The sequence below is a fragment of the Bombus flavifrons genome, chromosome 1 (assembly GCF_040668555.2).
Source record: "Bombus flavifrons isolate JBK064 chromosome 1, iyBomFlav1_principal, whole genome shotgun sequence".
NCBI lineage: Eukaryota > Metazoa > Arthropoda > Insecta > Hymenoptera > Apidae > Bombus > Bombus flavifrons.
Genome location: NC_138442.1, coordinates 5,358,273 through 5,384,281, shown reverse-complemented (window position 1 = coordinate 5,384,281; position 26,009 = coordinate 5,358,273). Strand labels below are relative to the sequence as shown.

Sequence of the window (26,009 nt, the reverse complement as noted above, 5' to 3'; positions counted from 1 at the left end):
CATCAAATATTTACCCTGGTGCGCGAAGGTGTCGTGGAGAGAAATCGTGAAATCAAGAGAAGCTTGGCCAGTGACAACGAAATCCGGCGGGGAATCGAAATCCTTCGAATACACGCCCTGCTCGTTTTTCTTTATGCCTCGTGGCACATTCCTCTGACGTAGGGAAGAAGGCACATTTTCGTACAAGTAGCATGGATTTATTGTGAGGTTGTCACTTTTATCTAGGATCATTCTTTTCTTAAGTCGCGAAGAAAATATATAATAAAAATATTCTTTCAATAATTTTAACAATCTCCTAACGTTTATTTAAGTCTTTATAAGATTATGTGATTTGTTACAAATTATATAACTGTATTTATTATCTACATTCGACTATATAACTTCACTGTTTAGTTACACTGTTCCAAATAATTTGAATATTTTGTGCGGTTTCGCAAATTATTTTGAATATTTTTATGTAAGATCGATCCCAGACATTAAAACAATAGAAATTTTATTTAAGGATTATTTTTCATGTCATAAACAATAGTACTTTACACTAGAAATGAGTATTAATTAGTTGATGGACATTTCTCTCTATCTCATTTATAATTCATATTTCTCAAGTTTTCTCATTGTCTTGATGTCTGAAGTCGATTCTATAAATTAGTATTAATATCCCTGAAATATTATGTGACACCTTGTATATATATTTCATATTGTTTTTAATAAATAAAATAAAATATCTACATATATATAGAGAGAGAGATAGAAAGAGAAAGAAAGAGAGAGAAAGAAAGAGAGAGAAAGAGAGAGAGAGAGAGAGAGAGAACACCAGACACAGACTTCAAGACTAACTTAAAAAAGAACTAGCCAGATGGCGAGATCGCCCAGTTCGACTTTCTATTTCGGTCGTCTCGCCGTGCTGTGCCATTCGTTTCGGCCGTTGGATATTTTTAAAAGGTTTCAGACTCGCCGGCATGGCAGACCCCTTTCTCGCGTGGAATCTCCTTGTGCGGCATATAAACGCGGTCCCGCCATATTTTCAAGCGTCGCGCCTCGCGCGGAACTTTCTCTTATCCTCGTAACTCACGGTTCATGAAACGTCGTTCGTGCTTGGGTGGAGAACATCGAGGCGAATTGATGCACCGTAAGGAAGGGTTGTCGTTGCATCGAAGGTCGATACTCGAAACTTACTACGTATGTGCCATGCGCATAGATGTTACTTGCCTTGCCCTTAGGGAGTTTTGTCTTTTGGAAAAAGAAATTTTGGTTTAACAAGACCGTAGGACGATGAAGCACTACCAAATGCAAATTTAAAAAAAAAAAGCAAACAGTATTCGTTTGTCCGAGGACACAATCTGTCCAAGTTCGTCCGACCAAAATTTTCATTTGTCTACCCTGTGAGAAAAAATTATCATCAAATGAAGATGAAAAAAAATGTGACATCGGCGCACTATGAAGTTCTTCATTGATTTTTAAATGGTTATCCCAAATCAACGAAGAGCAATTTCACCAACCTCGACATCGTATGTATTAATTACAAATAAATTCCAACATAGTAAAGATTTTATATATACTTCATAAGAATTAGAATTCTTTAAATTAGTCACCAATGAGCATCGACCAATCAGATCGCTCGAACGATATTTGAACCAATATCTGTCAAATATAGATCAAGTGGTTTCTATTCTTCTGTAATATTTAGAGAGCTGGTCTACGCAACAAATTAGATATCGACATAACCATATGTTTCTAATCCTATGCAAGCAATACTGAAGATAGGAAATAGTATGAGTCATTGTATACATACATATAGTCAATGCTTCAAAAAGCCATCTTTGTTTAAGCACTTGGTCATTAGTAATTGGATCCCTTGTATTTGTCGATCGTAAACGATCTTCAACGAATCCCTTTTCCTGCAAATCTTAACACCCTTCACAATTCAACCTCCCCTCTCTTTGTCCCAATTTCGATAGTACAACACACTAAGTTAAATATTTGACGCCATATATTTCTTTTCCTTCTTCATTTCCACTGAGCCGTGTCTAATCTGGTCTCGAGGGTTTCAGACGTGTCCCTTGCACCTTTTCCTTTCAAATAACGAGTCCGTTGTTAATTTCACGTTCTTTTTTCCTCGGCCTTATCGCTTTCTCTTCCACAATGGAATCGAAAAAACTTTTCCCATTCGTTACGCGTAAGTGGTGTTCGGTGCTCGTCTATCGAAATTCGAGGAAAATGTAAATTTGGGAGATTTATGTGGTACTTTCGAAGGAATAAATTAGTGTTTAGTGATAGTGTGAGAAAATGAAATATTTGGTAACGATCGATGTGAAGTTTCTAACCTTAAAGGTTTACATTTCTACGATATTTATAGGTTAGTGTTGGTAAGGTTAGGTTGTAATATTTAGTATCGTGTTATGCTTATCGTACTAGTTTATCTTTAGGGAGATAACATTTGCTAAGTTCTGAAAGGTGAGACAAAGGTTGTAGACGGTCATAGTCTGGAATTGCAAATACTGAAAATTAGCGGTGAAAATAGTTCAACAAAATTTATAACATATGATTAGATCGCTTCAGTTGTGAATGTATCGAATTCAAAAGCCACCAAAAGTTGGATCAGTATTTTCAAAGAAACTTTTGTAACCATAATCTCAACATAGAATCAATTCATAATAATACGGAAATAGAAGTTGTAAATACAATTAAAAGAAGAGAAAAAGAACCAGAAGATTTATTAACATAACTTTATAACCTCAAGAAGTTTCTAGATCTCGATTCTAGATCTCGACCAAACATTGCACCGGATACAGAAAAAGGTTTATTACCAGAACGCCGGTTTTAAGGTACAACCATGACGATCATTAAAAGCAGCAATTAAAAGCGTATGACAAAGCGAACGGGCAAGAAACGGCTTACATTTATGATAAATCAACGCGTGTCATAGCGAGCTATAAATTGCATTGCGTTGAGAACACGCAGGTATAAAACTACTTCGCCAGCGAATGTTCTTACCAACTGTTCTAAATTTTATGCGTATACACTGATTTTTATGTACATTAATTCTTGAAAGTATCCTCTCGTTATTCCTAATGACGTGGACACCATTTAACCTTCTTAAATTTTATGTAATTTATGTAACAACAATAATAGGATCATACATATGTTAATCATAAATACATTCCATCATTACAAGTCTCCATAATAATTAGAATCTTTTGAACCAATCATTAACAGGAAAAAGAAATATCAACCAATCAGAATGCACGATTAATATTCAGACCAAAACCTGTCAAATATGCATCAAATATTTTTTCTATTGATTTATTTAGTTACCATATCCTTTAAATGATATTAAGTTTCACTTCACACTTAATTTACTCTACAAAAAGGGATAATTACTATATTCCATTAAGATGATTAAGATTAAGATTCCACGTTAATTCCAGTTTTTCGATTCGCCAAGCGTATCAACGGTGTTCCGCAGTACGCAAACGTAAACGTAAATCGAAAGGTAACCACAAAACGATTTACTTAACGCGATAAGCAAGCCGGATATTCTTCGTACCGCGTAAATCTTCGAGTAGCGCGGGAATCGTCGAAGCGTGATACCTCAGAATTCAGGTTTAATCGAGGAGACTCTTATCTTCGTAATACATTGTAAGCACTGTTGAAAAACGGTCGAAAATGCAACGTAGACGGTGCTTCCCCCACTGACTTTACGATTTCGCGTGGAAACGGACTTACGATGCGTGTTTAACGTTAGCATCGTTGTACATTGCAGCATTAGCACGACGCGGTGTTAAATTAACCTTTATCTCGCGAGCGAGCGACAAGCGATGGACGCCAACCTCCACGCTGTTATTTCCCACTCTGCGCATTAACCGAAAACATGGACCGTATTTACATAAATTCTTATTCGTCGGTGGTTTGTTGTCCATTACTGATGTTTTGATGTTAAGCTAGGGTATAATTGCATGAAAATGTGGCGGAAAGCCGATAGATGGCATTGTTGTTATATGATGATCTGCAGTGGCTATACAAAATATGTATAGATCGTTGTATTTATTACAGCATTTATATACTAATTAATCAAGTCCAAATATAATAAGTTTCATATCAGTTGGTACTATGTACTTTTACGTGACTACAGAAATGTAATAACTGTATGAACTGAATGAAAATGAAATGAGATATAGAACCTGACAAAAGAATGCTTCATTCAAAAATAAGGGTATGTACAAATACTTTTTGTAGCCATTGTATATTTCGTTATGGTTTTGTTTCATTTCATTCTGCCTTACAGTGTACTGTCATGTGCAGACATTCGTCGCCTGCTTTGAAATATTCTACAGAAAAATACAATTTTCAAATTTTGTTTGTAGCATAGATTATAGATGAAATATAACAAAGATAGATTACAGCTATTTGCATCAGATTCCAAATTCAGTTCTAGGTTTGCTTCCAACTTACACGACTATATATTACTGAATAAATATATCTATAATTTATGTAGAGAAAAAATATTCATAGTTGAATTTATGGAATTTGAACTACAATTTTAGGTTAAACCCATTAAACCAATATTTCGAGTGTTCTATGTATAATTGTAAGGACATACGTATCGCGTATATATATGTTTACACCGCATTTACCGTACGAAGGAATTAGCGAGTCGACAGTAGACGAAGGGCTGCTGCTAATGGGGTCTGACATTGACGAATCTTCAGGTTACGAAGTCGTCAACCGCACAGAGGGCCCTACCGTCAGAGGTTGGCATTGCAGCTAAAGGCACGCTTCACGCTTACTAGCTTATCGCGGTAATCTAAAGCATTCATTTCCGACTGATGAGACGCCTATTATTTCCGACGTTGAGAGTGGGGAGTACATGGTGTGAAAGAAAAGAGGGGAGAGATGCAGTTTGACATCGAAGATGTAGTACGAAACGGAAAAATGACGTCTGTTATGGGTACTTTTTGAATGAAAAATACAAGTTGATAAAAAAGAAGAAAATTATTTGGATAAATTGAAGAGAAAATAACCCAATTAACTTTGTCATTTATTTATCACTGAACTGTCACTTTATTTATGATTTATTTCCAACACTGAATATAGCTTTTATTTTACTTTTAATCAAATTCCTAATTTTTAATTTATGAAGGAGCCAAGAAAATACATGCACACTTTAAACTTTTGGATTTGAGAAGGCGACTCTCAGTCAACACGGTGTTCCGTGCTGCAACTCCAGTGGCGAGCGAGAGGCGACAGTCCCTGTTTATGGTAGATTTCGACATCTTCAATTGTTGAGAGTGCAATATTATTTCGTAAATTGGTTCCTTAGCTCTTTATGTTCTTTGTTAGAAAGTGTAAAGTGTTAGATTTTAAAATAGAGATAAAATATTTAATCCCATATCCCTCCGAAACTATGGTTCTGACAACGTCTCCAACGTTAGTTCGAATTCGACGGTCATGGCAAAAGTATTATAGCTCAAAAACCCTAAAAACTGGTTTTCGGAAGTGAAATTAACTCAAATGAAGATGGACTTCATTTTGAACTGTTGAAAAATGAGATCAATTATATTCAAGAATGCATCTTAGTGAATGCTTTATAAATTATCATACAAAAAAAAAAAGAAAAAAAATACAGAAATTAATATTACAAAATTACTTTTACGCTAGCTGGAGGATACGCGTCACGTATACGCTAAATCATCCAGAGTAGTAGCTACGCCCGACCGAAAAAGTCCTCGAGTGCAAAGGGTTAACAGAGGTTGGATTGAATGATGGAATTTCTTTTGTTGAAATGTGTATACATCTTTTGGCCCCCTAAGTATCTCTTATTGTATTTCTAATTTTTAATTTATTCTCTATTGAATTTCTAACCTACTTTTAATTTATTCTTTGTTATAAAAACAAATAAAAAAGAAGATAAAAAGGGCTTGTAAAGTAGTAATGGCAGAGAAGTAAGCGCACTTTGAAGTATTAGGTAACCCTGCTGGTAGAGGTAAAAATTGAAGAAAAAAAGAGGGCCTCTGCCGGGTCCCTGATAAGAGGATCCACCTCGGGGAAAAATCACCGTGGCGGCTTGGACAGTAGCACCGGCTCGAGTTTCGACTATTTGTCCTCGAAAGACAAGATCCTAATGGGAAAGTAATCCCTTTCGGGTAAACGCCGGGAGAGATAGGCTGAAGCGCAAGAGATCTAAGGAGATTCGTATTGCATGCTCACGGCAACTTGGATGAGGTTCGTCGTGATCAGGTCCCTGATAAGGATCCCTCTTTTCGTAAAGCTCGCCCGGAATTTGTCTTCAACCGACGTGGTTCAACCGTTGGAACATTTTTCGAACCTTCCAGGGTAGTTTCACCAGGATTAAGACAAGCAAAGATAACCTAAAATCAGGAACTATTGTATATCTTGACATATATATGTTTTAAAGCGAAGTTTACGGAAGTTATGAGAATAACATAGTTATTAGAGATTACTATGAATATATACTATGAATTTATGGTTAAATAGAAATGAGTAACAATGGATTAGTTTCAAGAAAAATGTGAATAGCCTGGGTGGTATAACAATTAATTCTAGCTGAAAGATAAGTTTGAAAATAAAATGATATAAAAGAATTAAACGTAACATAGTAATATCTACTACAAATTTATGAGCAAAGACAAATAAAATAAAGAATCAACTTTTAGAAAAATGTAAACAGTCTCAGTAGTGTACTAGTTGGTTACAGTTCACGAATGTAGTTGCAAATCATTGTACAAAATTATTGAATTTAATAAAACATTTTCACCATCCCAAAATCAGATACATTTCAGTTATATTAATAATTACACATGCAAGCTGAATATGACCATAAAGAAATGAAATATTGTTACTTAACAGAATTTTCTCCTTTAATCCTTCGTAATTTAGTTTTTTAACTTTGAACTTTTCACTCGTTCCGCATGAGAAAAATTATTTCTGTCACTCATAACCTCAAAACACCGTGCCGCGCGAATCACAGTATTTTCCAACGGACGAAACACCAACGACTTAACCGCAACAGTGAATATGCATGCCGCGGTACTTTAATCTCTAGTGTCGACCGGGAGCTAATTAAAAATCGCAACGCGAAATGCGTTGAAAAGAGCTGCACCACTAAGTAACGGTCCTTGGCATTTCGTGCGGACAAACTCGAAAACTTGCCCGCTAATTGGCGCATCTTCAAAGACTGTCGTTCTCTCTGTCATCGTTCCGTTTCAATTTCCGTTCCGCGTTTCTTGTCACAGCGAAGTCGGCCGTCGTCGCAATAAATCAAATGAGAATCACAGAGTATTCCTTTCGACGAACAGAGTGAGGTCTCGAAGTGATACACAAAAATGACTTCTCAGAAAAAGTAATATAATACAACTATGTCGCCTTAAGTGAACTGGATTTTACTTTATTAACTAACCATCGCTATCCCCACCAATTCTTAAAGCATATTTCTAAGAATGAACCTTTGAGTTCTCCTCTAAAACAATAATTTAATACGTAATATAATAATAATAAGTAATAATTGACAAATAATAAATTGAGGATTGTACGTTATAAAATTTTATAACTTTACAATCTTAGTTGCTTTTGATTTGTGACTGAAATTGTTACTGTAATGCAATAGGGTGTCATTGGTAATTGATAAAACTGACTTGTAAAATTTCGTAGTAGAAAACCCTAGTGTTGTGTATGTAAAATAAAACTATCTAATAATATAAATAAAAATATCTCATCTATCCATATCTCAATATGCGCTGGAAGAAAATTCATAAAAAAATTCTTAAGCAGTTCCTAAAAAGGCTCCTAAAAATATACCGCTTCGGATAACTGGCCAAACAAGTCTTTAACCATGGCCAGTTTGCGAAACATTACTTTACCAGTTCTTTCTCAGCTTACCTCTTATCTGATGTGTCGTTGTTGTTGCCACCGGTACATTCTTAAGCGATTCTTCATTTCGCTTCACGTGACACTGCACGTCACTCAATCTTTGAAATTCGTCGTTCGATAAATTTTCGAGTCGCTAGTTCGATATTATTTAACCACTTAATCACTATTTCACCAATGATAATGTCATAAACTCATGTCGGCTTATAGATTACGAAAAAGTTTGTATTTGAGCTAAACTTAAATTATATAAATTAATTGGATAAATCGATGAATATACAGTTGGTAGTAAATTATATCGATATTTGTCGACGATTTGTTAAATAGAGTAACACGCGAGTAGCGGCACGAAGAGATATGTCAAAACGAGGAAAACGAGCAAACACCCACACTTGGTGACACGGCGGTACGTGGCACGCGCCTACGACTGAGAGCAAAGCATTCCGACACTGGGTTCTGACATGAAATCTCGCGTTCGGCCATGTTCGGTGCTGTTCGCCACTACTCGACTCGAAGCACGTGGCGGCTGCCGCGCGACCACGCTGCCTCTTTCCGGTCCACCTTCCTCTACCATAATATATTGTCGGTTTTTAGCCTTTATACTTGTTACATGAATGCGTCTGCCGCTCTCGTTTGAACACTTCCATACAATTCATTTAAATATGTAGTCATTCTTTATATATTTTTACATTGTGTAATTTAATATTTGTGAAATCTTTTTCATTTAATTCTTACATGTCGTAGAAGGTTATAATTGTATATAGTACTTTAAAGATGTTATTTTAGTTAGTAATTTTTTAGTATTTTAGCTAGTGACATTTTCACTTCTCTAAAGAGCAGAATAAAGAATATACATTAAATTAAAGCTTTTCGTCTAGGTTCCTCTTATTTGTAAGTATTCTATTATATGTCTTATGTTTGCTACCCATATGATATAGTAAAAGAATACAATACTAAAATATTACTCGTATTTAAATAATATAGTAATATATGTAGTAATAAAATAAAATAACTAATAAACTAGAATAACTGGTAACTAAATAAATAAGAAATAAAATCTTGTAAAATAAAGCTACATGAAACTCAACTTCAACGCAATTATAATTTTATTATTTTACAATTACATCACAAAATTCTACTACATGATACTAGGAACCCAAAATTCAAATTTTTGCGTTACAAATACCCAACAACAAAATATCTAGAACAAAATCAATCATTCCAATCAAATTCCATACACGAAAATATACCCCCATTTCATATTCCCTATCTTATATTCCGATAATCCCTGTCGGATCATGCAAACTCCCTGAAGAAAACCTGTCTCCCCACTCTCCAACATTATTCGTGTCTTCCATTTTCAGATAACGATCGCAAAGGCGGTTTGAATATTGGAATACAATACGAGTGATCGTACGAGGGAAACGAACTCATCTTCCGTGGAAAATAGGAAGAATCGTAGTCGACTTCACTCAACCTAGCTACCGGTGGACAGACTGGGAATTATGGGGGCGGGTAGAAGCTACCCCCGCGATCATGGCACATCAGTATTCACGATGGGTACTCGTTTTCTTGATGAGCTCGCGTCTAACGTATCAACCCCTGACTCCTGAAGAGGCGTCGCGACGTCGGGGCGATTCCTTGGTTATGTAAAGCTTTTGAAATTCAAAAGCCCCATAAAAAAGTTCATCTTCCATAAAAAAGTGGGTAGATGTCCATAACGAGATCGGGACGCTTGTCGATTGAGATGATAGAATTGATGATTTTTCTTACGTAGAAAGTGGCTGTATGATAGATAGAGAATGTTCTGCAGATTCCTAGGGGAATTTAAGGACGTTTGTCTAGAGCAAAGACTAAGGCGCTGTCCAAGATGTGGAAATTTGTTTATTAGGGAGACTGACAAAGAGAAGTGGTCCTGTGGGCGTGGCTTGTGGAATGGATGACAGCATGAGGTGGAATTTAAATTAGAATTTGGAAACTTGAACTTCAGATTGAATATATACATTCAGGTATATATATACAGGGTGGTTGGTAACTGGTGGTACAAGCGGAAAGGGGGTGATTCTACGCGATAAAAGAAGTCGAAAATATAGAATAAAAATTATTTTTTTAATTTTTTTTTTAATTTTTCCATCGAGACAACGATCTACAGTGAGATCCGTTATAACGTGACGTGATAAAGTGCACGCGTACCGAGCGAAAATTCAAAGTCGATTTTCTCAAAAACAATGCCTCAAACGAAAAATTTTTATTCTATATTTTCGACTTCTTTTTTCGTGTAGAACCACCCCCTTTCCGCTTGTACCACCAGTTACCAACCACTCTGTATATATATACATTTCGTATTATCTGTTATATATTACATGTATTGTATATATCATATTATATTATTGTTATTTTTTATATACATATTATATGTATGCATTATGTGTGTGTTTTTTACTTTATTTTAATTATTTTATTCTATATTTTTTATTAAAAAGATTTTATTCTATGTGTTTGATTTATTGTTTCTTGATATATCTTGTGAGTTTGATAATAAGATAAAGTGCAGTTTGGATTGGAATTTGGAAACGTAAACTTTAAGTTGAACGTGTATATTTGGATCTAAGCTTCGTTGAGGTCAATTGAATTTGATGTAGCATGTGCAGGCTTGAACTTAAATTTAAATAGAAGATTTTGAATGTAAATTGACATTTTCGAATTTGAATTTCAAACTGGAAACTTCATTGTATATTTGAAACTAAAAAGTTACATTTGGATGCGAATACATGAAAATATAAATTTGAATATTTTTCTTAATACGAGTATCATTTTCCAGGTGTTTTTCTCGATATGACGATGACTGTATACCATAAATTAACCAACATATTGCTACCATAATGAAATTCAATCTTCAAGTATGCAGCCCATATTCCAGCACCATTTTCTGTCCGAAATTCCGGCAACTTCTATTTCACTCATAGAAATTCTAAGAGCAGCAACCTGCGGAAATCTCGTCTATTTCTGCAAAATCCTGTTCACGTACCGGTGAATTCTAGGCAATGATCCTGGATTTCGTATATACTTAGATAGAAGTTCGGTGTGTACGGGTTGTGTGCAGAGATTGTCGCAGTATTCGGATGGAAGAAAGAGGAGGCAGCAGGTGGTCCTCGGTTTTACGAGCGGTCGCCAAAGGGCAGTATACCGGATGTCGTTTACATGCGAATCGCTCATCGGGGAGAAACTCTGCCGCGGATAAACTCTGGATTTGCGCGTGCCCGCAATTTATGCTAACTCACTGATTCGACGTCGTTCGTTGAACGCCGATCATGACAAACAAATGGAGGCTGGGCCGCTATCTCCAATTTCATTTCTCTCTTTCACGTTTCATTTCGTTTTTTGTTTTCTTTGTTCAAAGGAGATTGGAATTTTGTTCTATACGCTGATTGGTAACCTGTATTGGTCAAGTTTATTTCTGATTGAAACAATAGTGGTTGATTCTCTTCTTAATATGTTCAAAATTGCACCAATTTTGATACTAAAATATTGTATTTTGAATGTATTTTATAGCTTGGTTATAAAAAGAGTTTTAATAAAATTTTATTCAAATTTAGATTCAAATAGCCAGACTCACATTTAAATATAAATATTATGTTATTTCTGATTGAAATTGTAGTGGTTGATCCTTTCCCCAAATTGCTTAAGATTATATCATTTTGATAATGAAGCAAATTTTAAATATTATAGTTTGTTTCAAATTTGGAGAGAGAGTTTTAAACAAAGTATCATTCATATTTACATATTCAGGTTCAGATCTAAATTTAAAGATTATATAGACATATTGTTTCTTTAAAATTCAGATAAAAAATCATATGAATTTGGAGTGACTGGGGACAAGTTATAAACCTATAAGCTCAATATACAGGGTGGTTGGTAACTGGTGGTACAAGCGGAAAGGGGGTGATTCTACGCGAAAAAAGAAGTCGAAAATACAAAATAAAAATTTTTCGTTTGAGGCTTTGTTTTCAAGAAAATCGACTTTGAATTTTCGCTCGGTACGCGTGCACTCTATCACGTCTTGTTATAACGGACTACACTGTAGATCGTTGTCTCGATGGAAAAATTAAAAAAAAAAATTTTTATTCCATATTTTCGACTTCTTTTTTCGCGTAGAATCACCCCCCTTCCGCTTGTACCACCAGTTACCAACCGCCCTGTATATTCCATATTTTTGATTGCAACAAACGATTACCAAAATTATGTTAAGGAAAAAACATATTGCCTATCTAGAAAAGCTCTCTGTATATAAAATTGACTGTCTATTGATGCTCCTTAGTTTTTTATATAAAATGTTTCTTAATAATAAAGAACTGTTAATTAACAACAAATCTTCATTTCTTTATACGATATCCTTTACATTAAATTTTTTATATTACCTTCTATTATATTACATTCTTTATATATTCTGTTTAAAACGGTGTGAAGAAATCCTTCAGTATCATTATCCTTAATCTGAAAGCGTATAGATAAGTCATTACATGTGGCAAAATCTAATAACCCGAACAAAAACCAAAATCTACGTAAGAAACAATTTAAGAGGGTCATAAAACCTGCACAAAGAAAACAGAACACCTGTAAGAAATAAGAAATACCGTAAGGAGGGTAGAATATTCGCAGAAAGAGGCTTCCTAGGAATAAGAGACGAAATTTCTACGAAGTAGAAAGTGGAAAAGAGATAGGTTGAGCATTTGTAGAGGTTCCGCAGGGTGGAACGACGACAGTGACCGCAAATTCTATTTGGCCCGATGGAAAACGCGCGCCGTATGCCGCGAGGGGTTGCAATTCGCCGCTTCCACCCTGCAACCTTCCGTATTTCCTTGGTTGCGCGCGAGTCGCTGGATTCTAATGGATCCCCTGCCCGTAAATCCTACCCCCAGGAAGTTACCCCCGCCGTAGCATCGATTACCATCGAAGATACTTTTGAAAATAACTGCTATTGCCAAGTTGACGGTAAACAGAGCAATGGAAACGTGCTGGCCAAGTCTTTCCTAGCATCCTGATTGGATTCCAGGGAGAATTATATTTGCCTTTTGAATATTGGTTACATTGGATTTGAATTTCAATCCAATAAATATTCAGAGTGTCTGCAATGAAATGTAATGGAATTGTGACGGGATTAAAAGAAATAGAATACTTTTAAGAAGTAGCAAATATTGGAGAATACTGATTTTAATAGTATGAGATAATAGAAGGAATAGAGAATTTGGAAATTTTGGACAGATCTACAGGGTGGTTGGTAACTGGTGGTACAAGCGGAAAGGAGGTGATTCTACGCGAAAAAAGAAGTCGAAAATATAGAATAAAAATTTTTCGTTTGCGGCTTTGTTTTCGAGAAAATCGACTTTGAATTTTCGCTCGGTACGCGTGCGGTACGTTATAACGGATATCACTGTAGATCGTTGTCTCGATGGAAAAATTAAAAAAAAAAAAAACAAAATTAAACAAACAATTTTATTCTATATTTTCGACTTCTTTTTTCGCGTAGAATCACCCTCTTTCCGCTTGTACCACTAGTTACCAACCTCCCTGTATAACTTGAATACAGAAAGAGTAGAATTTGGTTTATTGTATATTTGTAATATTTTCGAAACAAAGTATTATTTATTTTTCACTTGTTTGTAAACAAAATTTCGATTTCAGATAATTATGAGAATACATCATATAGAAAATTGGAATTTCTATGATCATTGCATCGAGGTTAATATCGTCGAATGAAGCTTGGGATGCTGGAATATTATTTGTAGCTACATTATCTCCAAGAAGAAAGTACTATCTAGGGAAAACGATCTGTAGTTGACACGTGACTTCTAGCCTCGTAATCCAATAACATTCTATGCCCTAGCTTCAGTGTCCATCTAATTGCTAATTTATATTGCACTGGTCCAATACAGTACATTTGCTCCAATTTCCCTTAACGTCATAGTCGAAGATTATATGTAACTATAAACTATAAAATTACATATATATAGCTATAACAATTTATTATTTCTAAAAAACAAAATATTCGAAAAAAAATATTTTATATTTACTTATTGATATAGGAATGGAGTAGAAAATAATAAATTAATGTCTTAAGCTTCTTCTACTTAAAAGATATGAGTCGTGGGGTGTAGCGTCCAAAGGGACCGTTTATCCGCTAAAAATCGAATGGCTGGCAAGAATCTTGGCGGCTGGAGAGTGTTTGTCGTCGTGATAAACGGGTGAACGAGGAGAGTTAAACTTTCAAGGGCGCATTTCCGCGGACGTTAAACCGGAGGGAAAAAGAGGACGTTTCATTTCCCGCCGTTTATCGGCCACCCTCTTAACCTTCCTCGTTATTTTTTATTTTTCTGGCACAGATCCGACCGACTTTCTCTTTCGTTCACTCTGATGTTCTATCCAACGAATTTTAACGAATTCCATCGTGAAGAATCGAATGTCATAGAAGAATCTGCATAAAGGATGATCCCCCTAACTTCACGCTGATATAACACCATGAATGTCGGATCGATCCAGAAAAGGTATAGCATCTATGGTATGTTACCCCTAGGAATTTTATCATTCATGGTTTCACATAGAAAAAGATTCTAGGTGCAATTTGCAGTCAGTAATAGAAATGGTAGAGTTGGTATTTATTGTCAATGCAATATAAATATTTTATTAGTGCTGGAGTGCCATGTATTTTAAAAATTGTATAATTGTGTTTTAGAATTTGTATTTTAATCATAAAAGATTTATTTAATTACTTGAATAGCAGCAGTCACATTGTACGGTGTATGTAATAAAAGTTAATGACAAATGAACATTGTAAATGAGAAATGCACGCATGCCTGCGACCAGCAGGAATGTACATAGACTGTGCAAAACTAACACGCTCATTGAGTTCTCGATGCAATTATTACTAGTTACCTTGATGGACATTAAAAGAATTTACTATCTAACATACTATACATAGTATACGTAGAAATATTCTGTAGTTATGTACTTTTTCAAACTTTATATTAGACTTAAATCAACATTTTTTTATTGAGATTATTCTAACCTCCATAAGAAACCATTACAGACTTCTATATTTCGATTAATTTTCCATTTCTCAAACAGTAAAAAAATAAGTGTCACCGGGTGCGTTCCGCCGTGTTTACTATCCTACATAGTATACATAGAAATATTCTCTATTTTCTTAAACGTTATGTTAGACTTAAATCAAAGTTTGTTATTAAGATTATTTTATCTATTACAGGCTTATAAACTCCTGCATTCTGATCAGCTTTTGATTTAGCAAACAGTAAAAAATGTTCATCAACTAATCTATTTCTTCGTGGGTGTACGTTACGTGTTATTCTGCGCCGTATAGGAACGATCTATTTACTTATATATATCGATACCTAACCTACAGATAAGCGATGTTCTAGAGTGTCATATATCTTAAGCGGACAGTCTACGCTCTACACCATTAACGGCCATAAAAATGTATTACGCATACGAAACTGGCATGCTATTATTATCTTCTGCGATATTTCTTACGTGGGTTATACGATGTCGTTTGAACTGCGTTCGCTTTTTCACCCCACTAGTGAAACACAAAGATAAGAATGAGACAGGGAGAGGTTAGGAATAGAGAAACAACCAATCCCCTTCGATATTCGGTGTGACGCATCAGTATTCCGAAATCGCGTCGACCGTTCGTCTTCCGAGACAAGAATTCAAACCATTTTGAACGAATTTTCTGGCAGTACACGGCGAAAAAGTTTACCGTGGCTCCCTCGTCTTCCAATAGCCGCCTTTTTCCTGAAGCAGACGCTCCCTCTACATCCCTAACCTACTAATTGTCGTTGAAACAATAAGGAGTCGTGGAAACTTTCTGGTCCATCTCCAATTTTCTGCTGATGGTGGACGTTGTTCTTTCTTTCTCCTTCTCTTTCTTTCGATTAAAAGAGAGATATTTTCATTCTTAATTCGAAATCATCCCTTTCACAAATCCGCTTCATTTTTCCTTAATAATCCGTTAAGGACCAACATTTCATTTGCAATTTTTTCCAGTTAATTTATATTATCGAATTCTGTATTCTAGCATTGCGATTATTTTTTATCCAAACTCACATTTTTCAGAATATAATTAAACAAATAGAACTTCGATAGAAAATTGTTTTATCTACAAGTATTATAAAAAGCACTATTCTTGAACATTTCATATATCTTCTCATGTTATGTGCGTGCTGCAAAATTTTGCACTTTCAAATTTCCTATGAAAAGTTCGCAGGTTAGTAATTGCGAAAAGAGTCCCAAGGATTTGAATAAAATATCTTCTTTCATCACTGTTTCTTCTTTCACCCAGTTTAAATTAAGTTTAATATTTTTTCTTTATATTACTTTTTACATTGACAAAATAATAGGTTACTTTATTAGCATCTTCTAATAATGTCGCGTTTGTGCAACCTTTGCGAATTATTTCGGCGTTTGGTCCTTAATGAGTTAACCTGAACCTGTGAAAGTGGCAAGCAATAATTACATTGTCAGAAGAAACTTGCGAAGTGAAAAATTTGTAGGTCCAGGTGGCGCTGCGACAGCTTAACAAGCTTCATAAACGACAACTCCATTTAAATTTGATTTTCAATAATTTTTTACGCCGCTACATTGCGTTTAATTGGTTCGTTTAAATTAATTACCGGCTCCCCTTTATTTATGACTACAAAAAATGCAATATGAAAGTATGGTTAATTAAAGCCTGTAGCAGTTGCGTCTCGTAAAATCTGGAACGAGTTCTTTATGGCTCATCAAAGGCCAGGCCATGTCTTCGATTCCAGAGTATACTTACACTGGCCTGATTTTATAAATTTGATTAAGCCTTTTGTTTCATACGTACTTTCTTGGATATAGAAAAACATACATATGTATTACTAACTACAAAGTTTTAACTTTACGCGGCTTTTGCAGAGATAGATGATAATTCAGCTGAATTTACATTTTAAAGGTTTACATACACGCCATCAGTTTCTACAGATCCAAGTTGATGATGTTAATCATCCGTTGGATGTCTTTTAATGCCCATATACTTGCATTTGTAGTGGTGCATGCGGTAGGTTAAATTCGGTACGATTATGGTTCTGTGTGCCCGAGTTTACATCTGGAATTAATACCTTGGTTACCATTCAACTTTTATGCGCTTGAACATGTTGCAATTTGATGTTTTACAACTATCTTCCTGCATACGATTTGAGAGTTTTAAATAATAAACTGACCATTTATATAATATTCATGATTTTTCCTCATTCATATACAATTTATGACATAATCTAATCACATTATTGCAGACAGATGAGATATTTAAAAGAACTCGATTAAAGTTGTAAATAAGGAGCGCAACGTAGGAATCATATAATTCACTGAAATAAATTTTTATGTTATGTATTTATCTCTTTGAATACATTAATCCATAAATATGATTATTCCTTCACAGAGATTGTATGCCTTTTTCATTATAATCGTCTTTATTTTTTTAAACTAATAATGTTTGCTTCAATCTCTACACTTTATTTATGTCAGCAGAAAATTTGTCCCCCTATATCTCCTTGATAAAATACATAACCTAAAAAATTCAATAAATGCGTCAGAGGTTATTGTTGAGAACCTAACCGCAAAAGTTTGAGATAATTAAGACACACCATATGAGCTAATACGTATGAACGTGTTAACGTAGACAGTAAACAACACTGGCCGATGATAAATCTGTCTATCTATTCACGTATTTACTTATCTATCCATCAGTAAACAACTGTTTTTTCTCTCGGAATTCGACCCTTCTCTATATTACTTTTAATTGAATTCCCGTGATGAAATTTCATCCGACGGGCATCTCGTCACTCTATTTCTCTTTTTCTTTCCTTGTATTAAGTCAAGAGACCGTTTCTCGGATCCTCGAGACCCTTTCTTTCTCGTTCTCCGCTCTCGACGTCCCACTACCAATCTCATTCCCCGCGATTCATTTTCTCTTTTGTATGCTTGATTTTCGAGGCATTTTAGACGTACTAAAGCGAGAGTTTTCAAGGTGCGTCGAAATGGCACGAGTCAGTCGTTATGAAAAGGGAAGAGTTCTGAATCTCGATAACTTGAACTGCGACCACTTCATTCATCGTCACGATATTTCGTTTAAAAGGCAGATAAGTATGTGTAATGTATAGTCGTCCCAATTGTGTCACTGAAGTGATAAGTTACAAGTTGTAGGTTATAGACTCTCTTTTTATAACTTTACAATTTTATGTTAAGTAAAGTAATCAAATGATCTCTATACATATAATTGTTAAAATTTACTTGTAACTTGTTATTCATAAGTTACAAAATTCTGTTTTACAATTTTAGAGTGATCAAATGTTTTATAATTGATAAAATTTACTTTAAAACTTAATTATAGGTTATGGAATTTCCTTTTACAATGTTAGATTAAGTAAGATGATCAAATGGTAAAATTTGCCAAAAAATCTTACAATGTCCTTGGAAATATAGTTTATTAGATTCACATATCAACTCTAATCCATTCCGACTCTCTAGAGATTATTTCCTCTACATCAGCATCGTGCGTCTTAGTTCTAGTTCCAATCACATAACTCTAGAACGTCATCTGTTATTTGCACGTGCCGCACACAACTGTTAAATGACATTCATCAGTAAGGGTTGATAGTTGATTAATGTATTTGTAATGAAAAGAAAATGTACTTGAAAACTACTTTCCAAAATTATAAATCTGTTTACGCAATATACATTTCTAAGTACATACAGGTAAAACTATAACGTTTGATAATATTTAAATCAGGATTTCCCTTAAGATCCCTCATGGAGACAGAAGCCATTTGGAACAGGTTTATACGATAAGTACTCACATAGTAAAGGCAATGCTGGATGATTGGAACGACAGGTGCGATTAACGAGCATTTGACTGAAGCTTGGGTCTACGCCGACCACTAATTAAATTAATTTCAAGATAGGCACCGTCCTGCTGCTGTCGCCTACATCTAAACTGCCAGTCACGAATCCAGTAACGATTGGTAGGTGGGGGAGAAAAGACGGTCGAAGAATGACTAGGGGAATTCGACCTCGAACAGCGCCATTAATACGATTATTTAATTAATTCTTTGAGGGTACCAAGAAGATAATTGCAGGGTACGAGATTGTGATCGATTGAGTGGGCGTTATTGGTAGCTCATCCTATTGTTTTACAATAAAGCATTTTCTTAAATGATAATAATACAATGATATAAACAACCATCAAAAATAGCTTATTAAATCGTCAACCACCTAAAAAGAAAATCTTGAGGAAGAAATGTATCAAAAGATACTACTAATAATAATGACAATAATATTAAAAAAAATGTTATGTTTCTTTCATATTCTATTAATGTTCAAACAAAATTAGGAGTTCATCCAAACTACTGAAGGAATTCCACATCAGAACGAATTTCTCTCTGGAGTGTACCTGGAGGGGTCAGCGCAAGCGAGAGCTTAAGAAACCATCCTCTTCGGCGCAAAGATCGAGAAATTGGTGCTGGACGTTCTTCTCGCGCAGGAATAACGAAATCTTATTGGGCCGAACCTTGCCTCCTTTCAATTAACGCCTTTCCCGTCTTTGAGATACGCCTCCCCGTTCCCTTTGTTCCGGGTGAGTTTCCACGACAAAGAACGACTTCGTAATGGTAAAAACGAGACAGGCTAACCTACCTACATTACCGTCTGAGAAGGACAGAAAATCAAAGGGAGAAAGAACATCGTCGTATACTGTGCAATCGAGGGAGAAGGAAAGAGCAAAAAAGAGAAGTTAGCGAAGATGATGAAATGAGAGAGACGGAGATTGAGGAAAGTCTTTATCACGGTGAACGTCTTGGCTTCGAGAACGGCAATGTTGAAGGAGTGGTAAAGAGGGAGCAGGTGGAAAGAGGAGGGGTATAGAAGAGAATCAGCGAGAGGATGGCGTGTTATGGGGTTTTCACGGGTGCTCGAGAATTTGCATACAGAGCATCTGTCACCAGCCCCTTAGCCAGCTTCGGCCATTCTCGACTTGGAATATCTCCCGGCGCGGATCTACGGGATAATGGGGACCATTCTTATGGTAAATCAGGGGGGTGTCTGCCTGTGATTCGGTCTTCGCCTTCTCTCGGTAAAGCTACACCACTTTCTACGTGTCTCCGTACGCGAATCGTTTCAGACGTCCTTCCTTAAGCTTTCTGTGCGTGTACGCGCGCATTGGTATAGTTTCGATCATCCGCGAAACGCCTCACGAGCGGAAAAAGAAACTTTTCGAAGCGCAGGAAGAGGATAAAGAACGCGCAATAGCTACCTTGTATGGTTTCGCGTGACACAAGAGTTGGAAGGAACAAGTTCGCGTGATCGATCGCGATCTCGTGCAGAGAAATTTCATGGAAAACAAAAGGGAATCCGATCCAAGTCTATGTAAGTAGCTGTGTAAGAAAAATGAGACTACAGCACTACCTAACGAGCGGATATTGAAGCTCACGAAACCGATCCAACTTCACGTAGTACTAAACGATTATTATTTTTGTTATTAGCCTAAATGAGGTAAATTACTGCGAATCCAAGAATCCATGTTCATCCATGAAGTATGAAATCTGTAGTTAAACTTTTTCATGCCCTTTCTTCATATGCTACCACTTATCGCCATTTCCCTCGGTATTTAACAATTTTTTCCATCCCACAGATTAAACGCAACCATGCTTTTAGGTATATACATATACGTACTTCCTGTATTCAAGGATAATCGGGGGAAGGAATACGGAGATAGTGCAGATCGTGGCAGGAAATGGTAACGGAGATGAAGATTTTGCTCGCATATCCCTTTGGTATTTGCATAAGTCACATTTCCTCATCAGCATGCACGAGTGCAGCTATGTTTTGTACGTACACCTGGTTCCCAGCTTGACGAATTTCGGTTATCCTATTTCTGAACCAAACATAACCTCTAAAATCGATGTTAGACCCGATTTTCCTTCATTCCACTCCTGTGTTCGTAATTTTCCTGATCCATGACTCGTTCTTTTTTCAAATTGTACAGCTCTCCTCTACTTACACCTTTCAACTCCCCCCCCCCCTTTTTTTGTGTATTACCTGCATACCTTTTCTTTTCCGTTCAACTACGTACCGGAAAATGGTTTTCCAGGCACGAATTGCGGAACACATTGAAATTCACTGCGAATCTTCGCTTTCCATCTCTATTCCCGTCAGCCAACAACGGTGCGGCAGCCACGCGCTTTGATCCGACGCGAAGAGGCAAACGTAGACACACCCCCAATGCCACCTATATAGCGTACACCTATACTACACGCAGCCTGTTTTGCTCTCGAAGCACATCCGCCTTTGTTCACGACGCCCTTTAATTTAGCTCACTCTCTTTCTTCCCGTATTTTTCCGCAGATCTCCCCTCTGCATCCTTTATCTTGCCACCCTGGAATGCTTTTGCTCATCTGCTTTCCCTTTCGTGCGTTTCCTATCTGCTCACTGTCTAATTTCTATGTGGTTTCCTCCTGTAACGGTCATCGTTTGTGGTTTTCACTTTTTTCTCCTTTTTTGTAAACTAGTATATTTCCTACATTATGATTCATGTTATCCGCTGTTCCTTTATGTGATTTTTGGTCATTTGTGTCTGGGCAATTTTAACTAGTTGGGTTAATAGCTTCAAAATAACGAAAGTGTTTTGATAATCATAATTTTTTTATGTTACCTAGTAACTAAATGTGTACTATAAATATTTTCTAAAATCAATTTTCCCTTTATCTTAACTAAAAATCTTTCAATTTGTAAAATTTAATTAAGATTACAGTTATATTTAGATTGATATGAATCTAAAAACAGTTGAATATAATATCCCATGTGTTGAAACGTGCTCCATATTTGAGCAAGTAGACCGACTGAACAATTAAACAGAGAACCATAGCTATGCTCACTTCAAGTCCATAATTCGCTCCTCTAATAATCACGCAATTAAGACGAGAACAACAGTATGCTACACTTTCCTCATTGTTTAACTTCCTCCCGTACAAAAGCACTCTCTAATTTTAGAATGGAATATAATGAACTTCCATTTGATTATTTATGTACCACTTAACCTCAATCTTTTCTTATATGACGTTTTCACCAAGCTGTTTGATTCTCGATAAACAATCTTTGATTCACTATAATCCAATATAGAAAACCTATACATTTCTGAACAAGATTCTAATCAAACTTAAGGAGGGCGTAGTCACTACTTAGTCTCTCCCCTAAAGGAATTTGATATCATTATTACGATATAAATCCAGATAAACTGCGCATAAAATAAGCCCACGCAAGCCGATAAGTACATTCATGTGCTTAGAGGTTAACTTCCGTTACCTTCACCTGAACTACCAATTTGAATGTTTCGTCGAAATACTCATTTCAGTCGAGTTAAATGCGACGTGGGTGAGAAATGCGAATTTCCTTTCCGTCATCAGTCTTCCTTCGACAGGTTAGGAAAGATTGAAGACGGTTTCGGGAGACTCATTTGTTGCAGGCATTTTTAATTTGAACGGGAATGATGTTTAGGAATTTTATCATTTTTAATTTTTTTAGATTTTTCTGACAATATTAAAACTCAAGAAGAAAAACTCACCTATATTGATTACGATTGTCGGAAATATAATCCTTCGTTGATATATACTTACACATTTTGAAAAATAAAACAAAAAAATTAATAATCTCTAAAGAAACAAAAATTCTTTAAAATAATAAAGCTTATATAGGAAAATATATGGACAATACGAAATTTATATATTTATAAATTTACATATTGAAAATTAACGATTAAAATTAGAAAAATTTAAGGTTAGATATGAATAGATTAGATATGAATTGCAATGTGGATCCTCCTTTATAAAACTAAAATTATATGACAAATATTTCTCACAATATTTAACATTTCAAAAAGTCCTATCTTGAACCTAAAAAGAATTCTAAACGAAATTCATCGCTTAACTACTGTATCTATAGACCAAAACATACTCTAATTGCAATTGCAACAATATTCAACACCATACGCTAACTTTCACAGCACCACCACATAACCTCTTTTCCCAAGAAATTCATCGCGTATCATAAGTCCAAGTTCCTTTTAAACGTCACAGACGCTTTTAACGCGAGTTTGAAAGCGAAAGTCGTTTTCACCCTCCGAAAAATTGACGATCTTTCCCTTTTCCACACTCTGTCTCTCCGGACGCGGGCTGTTGGAAGAGTGAAAAATCGCCGAGACTTATTAAACGGAAAAGTTGGCCATAAGAGAAACGCAGAGAATGTGATATATGTGCGGCCATCGGGCAAGAAAGTTTTGACGAGCGACCGACTGCCGGCTGCGTTATTATTGCCGATAAATTATCCTGACTCTGCAGTTACCGGGGGCCAACACTGATCGGGGTGTAAAGTTCGCTCGCGCGCATGCGCACGCGAGTTGCTTCGAATTACACCGATCCGGTCGATTTACGAGTTATGTGCCGCTTCGATCATTTCTCCCACTACCATTATTGGCTGAAAAATTCCCCAGACGATTATTCTAAGATAATCATGGGAAAATTAATGGTACGGTTTATGGCATCTTTTTTCATCGTATGATACGAATTATACACTTTTCTAATCGAGTGTGGAGTACAAGAAAATAAGCAACGAAGAATTTAAAAGGAACTAATCGTATAACCAATATGATTAAGTTATTTTTCAAAAAACTACTCTCACAATCTTCATTGATATATTTGATTCGATTTATTATGAAATTATATAAATATAGATATACGTACAAGGTCAAATACACCCACACAGATCCATTTTGATTTGCGAAACATAACCTATTTCTCAATTCAGAAATCAACTAGCTTCATCACAAGTGTCATTTCTAAAAAGGCCCTATTACCAAATCTTAAAAAATTGTAACAATTAATCTTCAATTACTGTTTAAGACATGAACTAACCTATAAATCTTTATTGATCCCCAAAAGCATATTAGGTTGTCCCAGAAGTTCCTTTCGTTTTATAAAGAAATAATAGATGTACAATTTATTATTAATTTATTGAATGATCTATTTTGTTCTATTGCAGCAAAATACATAATTCAATAAAATAATACAAGACAAAAAATGTTGTGCATCTATTATTTCCTTATAAAACGAAAGGAACTTCTGGGACAATTTAATATTTCCATTCCAAATGACCGAAATTATGGCAATTGATCTTCAATTAATTTTTAAGCAACTTAAGCTAACCAATCTGAAGGAATCATTTCCAAAGCATCCAAATCGACTTCCCATTAGATTTTTCTCAATCAACTTTCATTAAATTCTTTTACATCGATAGTCGAATTTTCAAAGAAACGACAATCTTCCTGTTCCTAACCTCACTCTCAGAATCTCAAAGTTACTGTCCTTCTCTTCTTTCACAGCACGGATAATTCGAGGCGATAAGCCCGTCGTCGATGAGAGGGTTTATCGTCAGAGGGGACTCTGTCGTCGTCGACGACAGTCACTAGCTGAGATTCAAAGACAAAGAGAGAAGAGAAAAGTAAAAGAGAGGCGGTCTGGGTGGCTGCGTAAGTAAGCAGCAACCCGAAAGAGGAGGATCGCAGGGTTTAAGCCGACTGCTCGTAAATCGCACTCGTCCGTGCCTCGACGATTGGCTCGCGCGATCGATCCGAAAACGGGGAAAGCTTTCTGCAGAAGGTTCCTCGAGAGAGAAACATCGGATGAACGTTGGAAACGCGCAGAGGAAGTTAAAAGGAAGGGGGCGATTAGGATAAATATAGCAGAGACGCGTATCGCTATCGCTGCCGGGTAAACGGCGTGCTTCAGTACGGTAGAGGGGGTTCACCCTGGTTCCTTGCTTTGGAAATTTACTTCAATTCAATTTCCAGAGTTCCACATTCTCACATTTTTTAGTTTCGACTGCAAAATTTAAAATTTATCAAATTTCTTATTTTTCAATTTTATATTCCTCAAGATTAGAACATCGAAATTTAAACATGCACATTTCAAAGTTAAAAATTTTTAACCTCACATATTTCGAGTTTCTAATTTCAAACTCCTAATTTTAATTTTAAATCTTCCAATGAATTTTAAATTTAATATATCAAAGTATCATTATATTCACCTACGCTTTTTTAATGTTTAAAGATTAAAATTATCTAAATCTTTCCAGAGATTCAGAAGGAAAGTAATTATAATGTAAAATGAATGTAGTTTAATCAAAGTTAAGAATAAATGGAAAGATATGACTGTATATGGTTTGTATTTACGAACGTAGGAACGGAAAGTATAATTGTTTATATTCAGTAAAATGAAGGGGGAAACGCTCGAGTGTGTTAATTAATTTCACTATTATTATGCCCAGTTCACACGTACGATGAAGAATCAAGGTAGCAAGGTTAGCAGCGTTACTACTACAAAATCTTATGTGCCACTGCACATGATTCTGATCTGATGCAGACACGAAATACGACGCATAATTTAATTCGCTTTAACATCACATCACTTATAATATCAAGCGTTGCTACTATAAGTAATGGTATGTATTCGGAAAATGTCTTATTTAATATCATAGTAGTGTAGAATTCTATAAAATAAAGAAAATTTTATATTTGTAGATTTTTATTATATATTCGAAATGTCTTACTTAATATCATAGCACTATGGAATTCTATAAAATAAAGAAAATTTTATATTTGTAGTTTTTTATTATGTATCCGAAATGTCTTACTTAATATCGTAGCACTATAGAATTCTATAAAATAAAGAAAATTTTATATTTGTAGATTTTTATTATACAGGGTGGTTGGTAACTGGTAGTACAAGCGGATTATATAGAATATAATATAATAATATTAGAAAATATAGAATAAAAATTTTTTTTTCTTTTTTTTTTAATTTTTCCATCGAGACAACGATCTATAGTGAGATCCGTTATAACGTACCGCACGCGTACCGAGCGAAAATTCAAAGTTGATTTTCTCAAAAACAAAGCCTCAAACGAAAAATTTGTGTTCTATATTTTCGACTTCTTTTTTCGCGTAGAATCACCCTCCTTTCCGCTTGTACCACCAGTTACCA

At 35.4% G+C, this 26,009-nt stretch overlaps 1 protein-coding gene and 1 long non-coding RNA gene across 2 annotated transcripts in view; both read right to left on the bottom strand.

The window, feature by feature from the left end:
* LOC138180377 (uncharacterized) overlaps positions 1 to 8,297 on the bottom strand; it is a 34,392-nt gene extending 26,095 nt beyond the window's left edge. The window contains exons 1-2 of the long non-coding RNA XR_011173286.1: positions 7,897 to 8,297; positions 6,208 to 6,368 (exon numbers count right to left, since the gene is read on the bottom strand). This is a non-coding gene — a long non-coding RNA (uncharacterized LOC138180377). The remainder of the gene's footprint in view (positions 1 to 6,207; positions 6,369 to 7,896) is intronic.
* Positions 1 to 26,009, bottom strand: part of LOC138180311 (prickle planar cell polarity protein 3) — a 115,272-nt gene that overhangs the window by 53,970 nt on the left and 35,293 nt on the right. The gene's annotated exons all lie outside the window — the stretch shown is intronic.